The sequence below is a fragment of the Protopterus annectens genome, chromosome 6.part1 (assembly GCF_019279795.1).
Source record: "Protopterus annectens isolate FY-2018-M chromosome 6.part1, PAN1.0, whole genome shotgun sequence".
NCBI lineage: Eukaryota > Metazoa > Chordata > Ceratodontiformes > Protopteridae > Protopterus > Protopterus annectens.
Window position 1 is genome coordinate 309,753,021 of NC_056738.1, and position 12,156 is coordinate 309,765,176.

Genomic DNA, 12,156 nt, shown 5'->3' on the forward strand with positions numbered 1-12,156 from the left:
AAATGGAAGAGATTTTGCTCTTGGATGCTAGCTAAAGGAGAAAACTCTTCTCATCCTTTTCTTTCACTCATTCTTGACTACCTAGCAGGATTGCTTAATGGTGGACTTTCATTTTCTTCCATCAAAATTCACGCTTCAGCAATTTTGGCTCATTGTTCTTTTGAGCAACCCATTTTTTCTCACCCCTTGATGAAGCAGTTCCTGAGGGGAGCTAATAATCTTACACCTCCCAGAAGAGCTCCTACTCCTGCTTGGGATCTTAATTTTGTCCTAGAAAAACTTACTCTGCCTCCCTTTGAACCAGCTGCCTCTGCAGATTTGAAGTTTCTATCCTGGAAGACTACTTTCCTTTTAGCTATTACTTCAGCTAGAAGGGTATCTGAGCTGCAAGCCTTAATGGCAGTAGAACCTTTCATTATTTTTTCACTCAGATTGGGTTTTTCTGAGACCAACCCCTCCTTTATGCCTAAGGTGGTTTCCAGTTTAACCCTTAACCAGTCTATTCACCTGCCTACATTTTTCAACAATCCCCAAAATAAAGGGGAAAGGATTCTGCACTCTCTTGATGTGCATAGACAGTTGAGATTTTACTTAGGACTAAATCCTTTCGAAAATCTGAACAGTTATTGGTTAGTTTTGCTCCTGGGGCTCAGGGTAAAGCTATTTCAAAACAAACCATCTCCAAATGGATTGCTCATTGTAGTCACTTTTGTTACCTGCAGCATGGGAAGGTTCCCCCTCAGGGTATTAGGACCAATTCTACTAGAGCAGCCTCTACCTCTGCAGCCTTTCTGAGATGTGTGCCTACTAAGGACATTCTAGAAGCAGCTACTTGGTCTTCTGTCCATACTTTCACAAAGCATTACAATCTACCTTTGTTTTCTAAATCCAGGGCTGGTTTTTGCCCCTGCAGTTTTGCAGGGCCTCCTTACCGACCCTTAATCTGTGATCCTTCCTCCCCCCTTTGTCTTCTTACTGGGCTTTGGGAATCATCCCATATGTGAGGACTGCAACAGTGAAACATGAAGAACATAGTACAGTTGTGTACACTTACCATAAATGTAGATGTTCGAGTGTATTCACTGCTGCAGTCCTGGTTTCCCATTCCCCATTCCCCCTTTTTTCCTAAGGCACAGACTATAGATTTTTATTTTTTGTATGACGTGTCCAGGGTGATACCATTCCTGGGTTAGCCTTCTTTTGGGGGCTCCTGACAGTTAAGGCAAGAAAAACTGAGGAAATGGTGTTGCCTGCCTCCCTTTATACCTGACATACTGACATCAGTTTTACAACCGGCGCCAGCCGACGTCATATACCAAGGACTCTGGTATTCAGGCCAACTGAGGGCTACCGGGAGCCGGATAACCCATATGTGAGGGCTGCAACAGTGAATACACTCGAGCATCTACATTTATGGTAAGTGTACACAACTTTAATTTCCTTCCTACCTTGGCAGTTGCTTGCTTGGTTTTAAATTCATCTTTCATTCTCGTTATATGCTATGTAGGTGGCACTGCTGAGAGAGACAGGGTTTACAATTTCAGTGTAAAAACATGGTGGTCCAAATTATATAATTTTTCAGTAAGTCACTTATAAACATCTTATATGTAGATCTCAAACATAAATCTATAATTGCATAACTATAAACTAAAAGTTCAGTAATAACTATCCTTAAACTAGATCACATCTTCATTATACACATTTTAACCTAATTCCATAAATTCTAATTCGTCTTAAACAATCATTCACTTATTCCCCCCATCCATATCATCCTTTAAAAATGCCAGTCTGATCTTCTTTCATGTCAGTGCTTTTAACCTTTTGACTATATAGCACCACCCCCTGGGTGAGTCATCAACTATACTCTTCTTTATTAAAGTATTATTTTTTTTATTTTTATTTCTTTAAGTTCTCATTCTGTCCCTTCTATTAAGTAGTCTATTCTTCCTTTTATTACTGTGTATCATAAATGACTTCTGTTATTCATTTTTTTTTTATTGAATCCATTTGCATATTTCTGCCAATGTCTTTCCTTCTGTTTTCTGTCCCTCCTCTCATTCTGCTGCTTCTGACTGATCTATCCTTTATCGTATCTCTTTTTTCCCTGGTATATCCTTCTGCTTTCATTTCCTAGTTGTTGCTTTTTTTTTTACATACTACCATCAACAAACCCTTTAGCAGCCGACTATCCTCTGAAACTATGGAAGAATATCGCAAGAACAACTTTTTTTATGACGTCTATTCCTTGCAATTCGCATTCTACCATCTCTTTAACCTGTTCCCTGAACCTGTCTTGATTACCACATTCCCAAGAAATATACACTCAGGTACCTCTTTCTGTCTCACATCTCCAACAGTTCCCATCTGCACCTTAAGTAATTCCTTTAGTTTTCCCCATTTGTCATCATGTATTTTTTTCCTCCTACTTCTCTTTCCAATTTAATCTTCTGGTCTTCCTCATTTTTTGAACCCCTGTGTGCAGCCATCTCCTTGCTAGTCTTATTAACCCTCTGGTTGACCGTCTTTTCTCCCTTATATTTCTATTTCTTGTATTATTTCTGGTGTCACTTGCTCTACGTTATATCTTTCTTTGTATTTTCATTCCATATGTTTACAATTCCTCTGTATTCCCATTCTATATTTTCTGCTAATTGATATTCTTCCTGGAGCTCTGTCTCTATAGTGTTTCGCCCTGTCTCCTACTAATATTTGAGACCAATTTTAACTTTGCCTTGCTTCCTTTTCCACCTCCATACCACTGATTGATTACTAATGTCCTGCTTTCTTTCCCCAGTCAGAATAATTCTGTCTCTCCATTTTCCTATACATTCTTTCCCCATTGTAATCCAAATACTTTCTTTGTCTCTTTTGACCATGATAAATTTGCATCCTTTTTTTTGTATATTCAGCAACATTTCTGTGATATGTCAGCTGTAACCTGTCCTTTGCTGTCCCTCCAATCATATGTTTCCATAAGGGTCTATAATCTGTGTCCACTATTCTTAATACACTCACTTCATTTGCTATCATACAGGCCTTTAACTCCGTCTTTAAATTTTGCACTCCCAAACCCCCATGCCACTCTGGGCTTATTACGGTCGCAAATGTAATCAGTTGTTTTATATTTTTAAGGGCCCCTTTCAAGAGCAAATGCCAAAATATAGGGCTCAGATATGTAAATAAGGGTAAGATGCACATACATTTTAACTACTTGAATTGGCTGGTCTAAATCCAGCTTTACTACTTTCCATCTTAGTAGTTGTGCTCTCATTATGTCATATTCTTTTTCATAAGTTATGTCCATTCCTGTAACCCTATGTCTACCTTTAAGGATGCATGATCAGAAAAGACTATTGGATTTAGTTCTATTCTTCTTACATTACATCCGTATTCCTTAGTAAAGTACTGTGTCTATTCTCAACCATGCTTGGTGTCTATGGGAGTAGAAAGTATACCCCTTATTTGTACTTTGCTGTTTTATCCCTTCCCTCCATATATCTACCCACCTGTCTTTTTAAGGGTCCACCACTAATGACACCCCTGTCTGTGGTCGGGCTCCAATTCCCTGTTACTAATCCTAACCCCTTGAAATGTAATTATTGCTTCCAGGATTCTGCGTATTGTCCTTATCATTGAAAGTGGAGGTAAGTATATACTTACTGTTGTGACTATCTGTCTCTATACTCCTGCGTATCCCTGCAAACTTGCCTTTCTTAATTTCTAACATTTCCCCTACTACAGTGGTAACCTTTTTTCTTATTAAATTTCTCCTCTTTTCTTATTCCCTCATGCTGCTCGTGCTGCTACCCTGTATCCTCCACCTTTCAATCTCCTGTGTTCCTCCCGTGACATATGTGTATCTTGCACTGCTATTACTTGTGCTTCCTGTTTTTGTAGTATACCTAATATCCTTTCTCTTTTTAGTTGGCAGCCAAGGCCATTTATGTTCCAATAAACTATATTTAACTTATTTCGCCCAAATGATGATGTACCTTCCTTGTAATCCATGCTTACCCCTTTTATATACTATCTTAACAATTTTGTCCTACCCTTTTATTACCCGCTTAATTTCCTACCATTGACTCACCCACTCCTCCGTCCCTCCTCAAAAACCTTTTCAAAACAATATACATATGTGCACAACTTTCTTCCCTTACCAGCATATCAAATTGTTTTGCTGTGTATGGTCAGGTTCCTTCTCCTCTCTCTTGTCATAAATATAACAGTGCATCTGTAGCTGTGGAAGTATCCATCATCCTCTTCCTACTTCTTGCCTGTTATTCTCCTCATAATCCTGTCTTTTTTGAATGTTTGCACCATCCCTCTATTCCATTATTTGACCCCCCTATACATTTTTCTAAAATTCTTCACGTTATTTACCTTATCCTTGCTGTCTTATTTCCTTATCTGTCCACCATTCACTTTTATTCTTCTTCTTTCTGACAGTCATCATCCTTAAGTAGTTCTACTCATTTTTCTTAATTAGCAAATTCTGGAATATACTTCATATTATATGAAGCCTTGTATGAGCTCTTGATCCCAAGTACTTTCATCAATAGCAGTACACTTCCTCCCTAACATATTTTATCCCTTCCATATTGTTGTCTTCAGTATCTCAACTGCTACCTCCGATGTTACATGGGACCCCCCCCCCCGCTACTCTTATTGTTCCATTATGCTTCATGTTACATAACTCCTCCCTCATACCCTTTCACTGCTGTCAGCAAATAAGAATCCTTGCTCATGCGGTTTAAGTTATCTTATTTAATGATAAAGATCGTGGACAATTTGTTTCTTGCTTGCTACTCTAAAAGTACTCTTTTTTTTTTTTTTTTTTTTTTTTTTTTTTTTTTTCCTTCATGGTCATTATTTTTATGCCATTCTGTTTAATGCATCCTTACTAGAGTTACAAGACCCCCTCTTCCATTATCTACATCTTAATAAGTGATGCCAAAGCTTCTTTAATAAGTCAGTGCCTGTTCCCTTTACGACTAAGCTGGTTAGGGCATCATGCACACAAACTTCTCTTAGGTGACCTACTTTAATGACAATGTGATGAAAATTATCTCCCTTTTATTTAAAGGTATTTTTTCTGGTATTGTACCCATCTTCAATTTATTACATGTAACAGCTCCTTTACAAAGCCCAAGTGATGACCGACTATTATGTTTTAATGTCTTCCTTGTCACTGCTACTCAGAAATGATAGTCAGCAAATTAATACCATCTTTACTGTTAAACCTACCCTTTAGGTTCACTGTGCCAGGTATTATTCATCTGCTGCAGTTGCCAGTTCGAGTAGTGGAATCTGTATTATTTTGGTTTATCATTATTTTAATTTTTTTTTTTTTTTTTTACAGCTTACCATGTACACCTTTCAAGATAAAAACATTGTTCAGTGATTTGATCAGCCAAATCATTCTAAAGAAGCATCCATTTTTTTATGTAATTCACCTCTCTATTGCATCTTCTAATCTCATTTATCAGAGCTATGTTTTCTTGTAGCTGCTGTTGGATCTTGATGAATGGGAACATTTCTCTCTTGAGAACCCTCAATTCTACCTCCTCATTTTTATGTATCTTCTGTTGTCACCTTAGTTAGCCGGCTTTTGCAAAATATTTAAGATGTCTTTGGGCGTAGTCACTCTCTTTGCAATGCCATTAAGGTACATCCTAAAAATTGCAGGGTATAATAACTTCCAGCAAACTCCCTTCTTTCAAATTCTTACTACCAGGATGAAAGCACTTCTTTGCCATCTTGTTTGATATCTGAAGTCTTGGTCAGGGAGCACTATTTTATCTTCTGTTGGTAGCCTTGTTTCTGGTTCCCGTGTCTTCTACAGGATCCTCTTCATCAGTTCAAAGGACAAGAGTCCTGTGATTATCAGTCATGGGAATTTCCTTCCGTTTTAATTTGTGTGCCATGCAATCCTATGTGTCCTGTCAATGCTGATATCTTGCTTCTCAGTTTTAATCCATCTAGCCAGCCAGTCCTTAACTTTCTTTTTGCAGTCTGCATCTTCCCATCTTCTCTTTGGGATACCACCAATTTTTAGATTCTTGCATCTTGCTCGATCTTTTTCCCCAGATCTCAGTACTGGGCCCACTGATTTTTGGCATCTATTTCTTTGAAGTGTAAGCAAACAGTAAATGTTTATGACTGACTAAGTTTACAGATGATTGCAAGCTGTTGCGGATGATTGCAAGTTGGGGGTTACCATTGACTTTTCTGCAGACACTACCATTCTTCAAGTTCAAGGTTCCCTATGTCCTGATTAATTCCATGATAAGACTTTTCATGGCTTTGCATAAGAGGCTGGTCAGACTCAGTTTTAGGAACATTTCTCGATACTTGAGAAAGGCAATTTTCAGGCACCTCTCTCTCTTTGATTTGTCAGCTTATATTTTTCCAAATATCTCTTCCAAAAAAGCAGTAAATGACTGTTCTAGATCTCACAAACTTCATCAAATGCATAAAAATGAAGATGTTTAAGAAACTGACAAGAGTGTAATATATTCCACCCAAGAGAGTAAGCCTTAAAGCTCATGTATTACTTGCATATTAAAATTTTTATACATTTTTGTTAAATATTTATGAAGAATTGCATCAAGTTTTCTTTTTTTATTTTATACTTTACTACTGACACAGTATACACTGTCACTGTATAATTTCTATTGTTCTCTGAAAAACTTGTTTTAAAATGATTGTCTTTTACTGCCATGTGTCCCAAGCTCCAAAAAAGGATCCAAGGATCATCTAACACACACACGTAACTAATGAGCTAACTAAATAAATAAATACTTACCCTTCATGCTCCTCCTTTTTATGCATTATGTTTGTTTGGTGACCTTATATATGAAAGATACCTGTCTCCATATCTCTGTCTACAGATAGTTCTTGGGAATTTTATAACTGCCATTATCAGTTTGTTTCCTTATCATCTGACCATTTTGTACTTCAGTCATGGTATTTGCCTAAAGTCTGATTCTGTTTTTTTTGTACAATTGAGGTTTCCAGAGTTACAAAGTTTATTTTTATATGGGCAACTTACTGTTGCAGGCTGAATCACTGGAAGCTCTACAGTAGACATTACAGAATCTCCATTGCTTTTATAGGTTAGAAACCTCTCAGGTCTACCAGAAATTGGGTATGCTTCCTTCTTAGACAGAGATATTTATGAAGTTAGTCTTAAGGGATAAGTATGTATGATTTATTTTGCTCCGGACGATATATAGTTAAAGTAGACATTTTATACTCATATTTCACTTTTCATTAAAAACAACTGGACTGCAACTATCTTCTTAAAATCTCTGAGAAACATATTTTCACACATCTTCATAGTAAACATTGTCAGACTTCACGTGAGAAAGTTGCTGTGGATCTGGTCAGTGTTCGGACCCAAGAGTGCTTTGTCCCTGCAGTATGTTTACTCAAGCTCTGGTAAAGGATTTGTGGTGGAGGCAAAACAAGATTGCCATCAATGAAGGTCTAGCTTTTATAACTCCAGTGCCAAGTCAAACCTTGACAAAAGCAGATTTGGATTATGTTTGCGTTGGTCCCATGTAGGGGTTGTAAAAATGCAGTGCCAGTGGTCCCCATCTCAAAGCAAGTATCATATTAAGCTGTGAAGTATGTTAGCCATCCGTATAGTGCTGTTAGCTTTAAAGTTGACTGTTAAATTGGGAATGTTGCTGGCTGTGTGAAATGAAGCATCAACAGACAGTGAAATATAACTGCACTTGTTCTCTTTGCAGATTTCTGTGACCTTCTGAGAATAAGCCACTTGTATTAATTGGACCATTCAGACATCTTACTTTCAATTGTTGAAGAGAATGTCCTCGCAAAAAGTGGAGCTGGCAAGTTTTGCTCTCACATATGTTGCACCTTAGTAGAATCACATTCCTGAGGTATGTGAAAAACCTATGGAGGCCTGTTTACTTGCTTGCTACTTTTAGGATAGGTTCATAGGTGGTTACTAAGCTAGCAGCCCTAGAGGCTACAAGCCTAGCCATGTTAATCCCAAGTTACCCCATTAGTTCTTATTAATTGAACTTATTCTGCAGAGCTAGTCTGTGGTCAACACTCACTCCCCCTGTCTATGAGGATATGGGTGTCACGCCTGGAGTGAATTTGCAGTCTCCCATCCATTTGTCCAGGCTGCCCTTGAATAGGGCCAGTGAAGAGCTCAGCTTCACCTGTATTGGAAGTTTGTTCTAGAGGAACAGCAGTCTCTGAGAGACATATTTGTCTCTCCAGTATGTGCTGTTAATGTCACAGGCTAAGTTAAGATCCCTAGAGCGAGTGACTCTTGTGCCATTAGATTTGTGGATGTGAAGCATATTCATCAGGGCAAGGTCGGAGACTGCCCTATAGGCTAGGCACAGGTCTCCTCTCAGCAGCCTATATGATACTGAGTACAGTGACAGGGCTTTTAGTCTATGCACGTACGTCTTGGTTTGGAGGCCCTGTATTTAATTGGTGAAGAACTTCTGTGGTCTCTCCAACTGCTGCAGGTGTCTGTTGAGGTACTTGCAAAAGGGAGCATTGTACTCTGTTAGTGGTCTGATGAGGATCAAGTACAGTGAAGCTATTATATGAAGCTATGCTGGACAGAGGCACAGGGAACTAATCTAAGGGGGTGGATAAAGCCAACACATTCCGGCTAGGCTTATAAATGCCTTCGGGCAGATGGCCTAGTACTTGCCTATGAACCTATATCCTTAGACCTGGATGCGATGCCCTTACTTATGAAGTGTGCAGTGTAGAATGTTTTCTTTACCACAGTGTAAACTTGGTGGTTGAAGTTCAAATTGCTGTATACCTGTGTTCCTAGGTCTCTCACCACTGGGTTTGAACTTAGTGGGGGTGTTGTCAATGTTGTAGTTAGCAGGGGATTCTACTTTACCAAAAAGAATAGCAATAATTTACTTTTTTGCATTTAGTTTTGGACCATGGCTTGCAGTTTGTTTTTATATTATATATCTTCACCTCATGTAGCCTACAAAACTAACTGCTTTGAATTATAGATCTGATGTTATCCATGTCATTATTCCTCATAGAAGGGTCTAGGATCTGACAGTGGATCCCAGCCGGCAACTTATCACAGACAGATCCAAGGCTCAAGCTCCTCCCTCTCCCATAATCCCCTGCTGCCCTCTAACACCCAGATCTCATTTGCTGCGCTTGTGCCAGGGACATGATCCATCAGGCTCTTGCTCAGTTAAGTGCTTTATCTTGTATTTGTTAGTTTTTTGGGGGGTATTTTCAGCTTATGCAGCTTTAGTTAGTTTACCTCCCCTCCGGTAGATTTGTTGGTATGTGGGTGTGCTTGTGTGGTTGTAGTTTTCCCCATTTAGTACTTTAGTTGGTGTTTGGCTTCCTTTTTTTAGCTAGTTCCCCTGTTAGTGGTAGGGCTTTGTAATTCTTTAGCTATGTCTGACAAACCCTCTGGTTTTAAAAAGTGCTCCTCGTGCGGTCGAAGATGCCTAATTCTGACTCTCATGAAGAGTGCCTATATTGTTTAGGAGCTCCTCACCTGTAGGCTGAATATGACATTTATGCCGCATTCAACCCCAGGGCCTTGCCGGAGTGTGGAAAGAAGCTTCTTCTGAAAGGTATGGTGCATGGGAGTCCTTTTGTTACCCCCGTAAGGCTTCCTCTTCTGAATCCAAGAGGAAGGCCCCTTCTTTGCCTCTGGTGACTTCTAAAAAGCCCAGGCTGTCAAATCTCAGATTCCCCAGATCTGTCACCAGCCCGGACTATCTTGGATCTGAGATCTTTGGATTCTTCTGCTGGTTCCAAGGCCTCTTTGGATCAGAAGCCCTCAGATCCGGTCAAGGCTAAGCCTGCTTCAGATCCAACAAGTTCGTCAGATCCGCTGTCTTCCTTTGCTAGGCTTGTCGGATCCAACAGGCTTGTTGGAGCCACCCATAGTCATAGAAGATATTGCTTTGCCTACTTCTTCTAGGCAGTTATTCCAGTCAGCTTCTAGGCCCTGGTGCCGAACTCCGGATCATCGGTGCAGATACTTGGGGGTCTCTGACCAAGTCCACCCACTCCTCCACTTTCTCTAGATCTCGTCCAGGAGTTTATTACCTTCGGATATGGACAGAATGATGAGAAGCTTTCTCAAAGCCAGCTAGAACTGAGGCTTCTGGCATCCCAGACCATCCGGCTATGAGAGCCTCTTCAGTTCCTTCTCTCCATTCTCCTCTTCCAATCCAAGGGGCTTTACCCAGATACTGGAGGTCACATCCCGACAGAGTCCTAGTATTCCCATTTTCTCGACCCAGTCAGGGTCCCTGGTCTGCTTTGTTTCCCCATCCTCAGATCAGAGTGGGTCCTGTGCTGGAGTGGCAGTACTGGCTCCATGGAGACAGGGTCAAGTCCAGGCTTTTTGGACCAATCTCTTTTCCTGGGGGCTTTGGCTCTTGATAGCTCCAGTCTGGTATCATCCGGGGGCCGTGGGGCTGTATCAGGGATCACCCCTCCCACTGGGGAACTTCTCCCTCTGGGGATGGGGATAGACTACTTCCAGCCCATCAGCCTTCCAGGTAGTAGAGTGGACCTTCTCCAGGACTAGAGCTTCATTTACCACCCCTTTGGGTCCATCCTTGCCCCCCTCTACCTTGGGTGATGAGACCTCTCATCCTGTCCAATGTCACTCCTCTCGTTCTAGCCTTCAGGAGGTGTCTTCCCCTCATGGAGTCCCAGTATCTTTGAGTCCTCCCCAGAGCCCCCCATGGAAGAGGCACCTTCTAAGAGAAAGTGCAAAAGGAGGCACTTGGACTCGCTGTGAGAGTCCCTCAATGAGGACATGGACCTCAATGAAGGAGATGGGTTCCCCAGATCTCCGCCCAGCAATGTTTCCTTCAGGGACATCCTTAAGATCTTGAAGCAGAAAGGCGGATTGTCTTCCCAACCCCTGTCTTCAGAGGAGTCCGTGTTTCTGAAGACATTCGGGACCGACCCATCTACTTCCTGGAATGAGTTGGTAGATCTTATTGCCAGCAGGGCGTGGAAGGAGCCCAACAGTGTGGAGCCAGTTTCCAAGCAAGATGATAAATTTCTTAGCCCCCCCCCCCCCGTGGACTACCCCTTTTGGAGCAAAAGAGTTGCGGTTGATACCACTGTGGTTGCCGCTGCCACCAAGAAGGAGCTGATAGAGCAGAGCTCCACAGTCCATATCTCAAATAGGAATTCCTGGGTGATAGACCAGCATGGGAAGCATGAGTACACCTCAGCTACCTTTGGACTGAGGGAAGTTAATTACTTGGCACATTTTACCCGCATCCAAAGGGACTTGATCAAAGAACTCAACACTTCCCTCACAGAGTTATTGCTGACAGAGTCCCTCAAGAAGGTGTCTTCCAAGCTTTCTACTCTAATCCCTCACTTATTCCTCAATGAGGTTAATTTCCAATGTGATGGAAGCTACCTCTTGAGCAGCAGGTACCGGCATTGCTATAAGGTGGCATGCCTGGCTGCAACTGTGTGTGTTTGCGGAACCCTTCAAAGTGTCTTTTACCAATGCTTCTTTTGATGGGTCAACCCTTTTCAGATCCTACATGAATGACACTTTGACTATTAGTGAGCAGGAAGGGAAGACTCTGTCTATGGTTGAGATCAAGCTTTCTACTCCTCAGAGGTCATTCTGCAAGATCCAATGAGGAATTAGGAAGATGTGGTTCTGGAAGTTACAGTCTTCTTTCCAGGATGCTCCTGATGATTCCTCTTCCAGAGGCAGGAGAGGGGTTTTAATGGCAGATGCCACCCTAGAGGCAGGGGGGACCACAAAATCAGGGCTCCAGGGAACCTTTCTCTGAGTAGCCCTTTCAGCACTCCTGAAGTGTTGCCCGACTGCTCTACCCTGGAGGCAGTCGGGGCCATATTTCCCTTCACCCATTAGCCTGGACAAACATTACTTCCAATGAGTGAGTGTTAAACATTGTTTCCAGGGGTTATTTCATTCTATTTTCAGAACTCCCTCCTATACGATGATATATCCCTGACTATGTTCATTGTGCTTCACTGTTGCAGTCTTAACAAATGGTTTATCTGGCTCCCGGTAGCCCTCAGTCAGCCAGAATATCAAAGGTAAGTAAAAATTACATCGGTTGCTGTTGGTTGTAAAGGACGTCAGGACGCCCGATACAA

The 12,156-nt window shown here is 41.2% G+C and overlaps 1 protein-coding gene across 4 annotated transcripts in view; it reads left to right on the forward strand.

Moving 5' to 3' along the window:
* The window catches only part of DNAJC4 (DnaJ heat shock protein family (Hsp40) member C4), a 2,281,272-nt gene that overhangs the window by 145,114 nt on the left and 2,124,002 nt on the right, over positions 1-12,156 (forward strand). For 2 of the 4 annotated variants that reach the window (XM_044075729.1, XM_044075730.1), the window contains exon 2: positions 7,755-7,907. The exons of the other annotated variants lie outside the window; for them this stretch is intronic. The gene's annotated coding sequence lies outside the window, so the exon portion shown is untranslated. The remainder of the gene's footprint in view (positions 1-7,754; positions 7,908-12,156) is intronic. 4 annotated transcript variants of the gene reach the window in all.